The following is a 3,054-nucleotide window of genomic DNA, read 5'->3' on the forward strand; positions in this document are numbered from 1 at the left end:
AAAATGTCCTGCTCAAGATGTGCTTGTGATGGAGGTTTGAATCGATGTGGTAAAACAATCCCAGAATTACTGTCCTACAGTGGACTGAGGAATCCTTCAAAGCTGAAACGGATATATGGTAATTTGCCTTCCACTTTGTGCCGTACACATTTGACCAATCACAGACTGAGCCATCCCAGCAGACACACAACATCATAAGATGATAATATTAGGTTAGATTTAGGTCCCCAGTATTTAAGGAAAGTGTTATTTTGATGTCCAATAATGACATGAAATTTCATTAGGTTAATACTTAGGTTGTGCTGGAAAGTGACTAAAATTCAACTTTGAGCCACACTGTTAAAAATTGCTGTTAATTTACGGCAAAATTTTAACAGTATAATCCTGTTATTGTCAAAAGCAGTATGTTGCTGTTTTTTTACGGTTTTTGAAATGACGTAGACGAAATTTAACATTATTTTACTGTTTTTATCACACCAATGTAAAAAAACAGCAATCAACAGTATTTTTTGAACAGAAGACGTCAGCCATTACATGTGGATTTTCATGCTTCTTTTAACTTTGACTTACTCGGTGAGTGCACCTTTATTTAGCTAATTTTACACAAAATACACATTTGTGATTGCACATAGGCTAACTGGATGCTGATATTGTAACTTTTTTACATCTATTTTAGTTCTAAATCAGTGTCAATGTGCAAACTGCATCTGCATTGAGTGGAACTGGATTTCTGACACAGATATTTCCTGATTACATGGTAAGTCAGACTATGATAATTAAAAATGATATAGGCTATAAGCGTATCTACAAAGTCAGTATTTAAACATATGTAGCAACAAAGTAGTATTGATTTAGGTAGCATGATGAAAAGATTGTCATCTTATAGTTAATTTTAGCTTTAGCTTTTAAGAGCTACCTAATATGGTTTCAATGTAGGCTTTGATAAAACATTTTTCCCCTAATGCTGTGTTTAAAAATGTTACTGTTGTTGGTTTGTATTGTAATGCTACTTTGTCGAGTACAATTGGCTAATCACCACGATAAACTGTTTTATACAGTATGTCCTTTTCAGCGCTGAACCTGTGAACATGTGAACATGCTAACTGCATCATAGAGTGGAGCTGGATTTCTGATACAGATATTGATTTCTGATTACAAGGTGAGTTTAATGAAACATGATAACATGGTAAAGTTATTATTATTGTCTATATGGTATTATTGTCCTAATAACTGAAAATACAATTAAAAAATGCTATGCATACATTATGGTTGTTAATTTTGTCTCTTTCCTCATCATTGTAATTCTTGTCTTAGGCATCTTCTACTGTACCTGATGTAGAAAAGACCCTTGAACTACCTGCAATTCCTTGACTGATACTTTTTGGTATGTTTAGAACTGTATTTTATTACTTATGCAACTAAAGGTGTTTTCTCTGTATTTTAGCAAACATGGTAAATTCTTTTAAACAAAACAAAATACACAAATACATAAAATAAATGTTCTGTCATATTTTACCCAAGCTTTCATTCACCTTTGGAAAACATTATATTAAATTCACTAAATTACTCAATTTTAGTTGTTTAACACATCAGCTATGTTGATCATAAATATTAAGTTAAATAAATCACAAACATTGCAGTGACAATTTCACAATACACAGTATATACACGTTGATTTCAGTGGCTGTCCAGGCGTGTCCACAATCAACATTTTCTAATGCATTTATTGTGTTAAAAGAACAGGGCTTTGAGACTAAATAAAATTATGTCAGCTTCCCTCACATATATTTTCAAATAGGCAGTAGAAAATATAATTTCATGTGACTGCTGACATTGTTTTTTTCTTTTAGATGTTTTAGGAAAAAAAACAGGAAGCTACATTCATAAATGGATGATCAGTTTTGAGGGGCAAATAATCTGAGAGAGCATCCAGCCAAGTTTTCTGTCTGGTATAGCTGCTGTGTTTTCAACTTACGACATTTTCGATGTGGAGAACCAAGCTGAGGCTGCATGCACATTGGAATTAATTCAGAGGTTAGACGCTTAAATTCATATATTTATTTCTCTTCACATTATTATTGTATAAACTTTAACCCACACTAATTCTGAATGTGTGCACTTTTTTAGGAGCTTCATTGGTAAACCCTAAGGCTCCAAGAGTGGACACATCCTATCGAAGGGAATGGGGAAGGTCACCCACAAAATGAATTCAGTCAACACTAAGGTTGCCAGTTTACTTAAAGAAGCTAATGGACTTTGAGTTGGATGTCATATAAGTGTCCCCACACACACACACACACACCTTACACATCCTCTTCACTAATGGCACTCATTTTATTGTGTTAGTCGCGTAATTTTTCAGGTGTATGTTCTTGAATACCTAAACTGTTCATTGCATTCTTTTTTATTTCTTAATGACTAATTCTGTAATTCACTCAGAAGTTTTCAGAGTAGTAATTGTTGGAGTAAATCTACTTGGTTTTCCATAGCCACTAATTTTGAAATATAATAAGTGTAATAATAATTTTGAAGTGTAATAAGATGTAATAAAAGTTAAAGTTACACCGCATTTTTTTATGTTTCCAATAAGGCTATATGTGTGCATTGTATTAAACTGTGTTATTATAACAAATAAAAAATGTATATATACCCATTTTCTTAGCAGTTCATTTCTCAGGATAACATATTTGTAGTTTACAGTTAAAAATTCAAATAAACATTAATTAACCGTTAATTTTGACATTAAATTACTGTTAATGTAGTAAATAACAGCTTTATGCTGTATTTTCTAAAAACAGGAACAACCTGTAAATTTCAACTACAGCTAGATGCTGTTAATTTAACAGTAACTTGCTGGCAACTGTGCTGCCAGTAACTTACTGTTTTTTAACGGGACAATTTTTAACAGTGCAACATCTTAAACCAATATCATATTGACGTCAAATTCTGACATTTATTTATCAAGTATGGCAATCAACATCTGATAGAAGTCATATTGATAACGTCCACACAACCTCAAGCTGTAACATCATTAGACATTGAAATTTGGTTGTT

General features: G+C 32.4%; 1 long non-coding RNA gene across 1 annotated transcript; it reads left to right on the plus strand.

Annotated features, from left to right (window-relative positions):
• The first annotated feature begins 334 nt into the window (after nt 1–334).
• Nucleotides 335–2,652, plus strand: LOC103909849 (uncharacterized). Its single transcript, XR_002457551.3, has 6 exons — nt 335–573; nt 677–757; nt 1,059–1,159; nt 1,315–1,384; nt 1,851–2,034; nt 2,128–2,652. It is a non-coding gene; the product is annotated as an uncharacterized lncRNA (long non-coding RNA).
• Nucleotides 2,653–3,054: the final 402 nt, after the last annotated feature.

The sequence above is a fragment of the Danio rerio genome, chromosome 18 (assembly GCF_049306965.1).
Source record: "Danio rerio strain Tuebingen ecotype United States chromosome 18, GRCz12tu, whole genome shotgun sequence".
Lineage (NCBI taxonomy): Eukaryota > Metazoa > Chordata > Actinopteri > Cypriniformes > Danionidae > Danio > Danio rerio.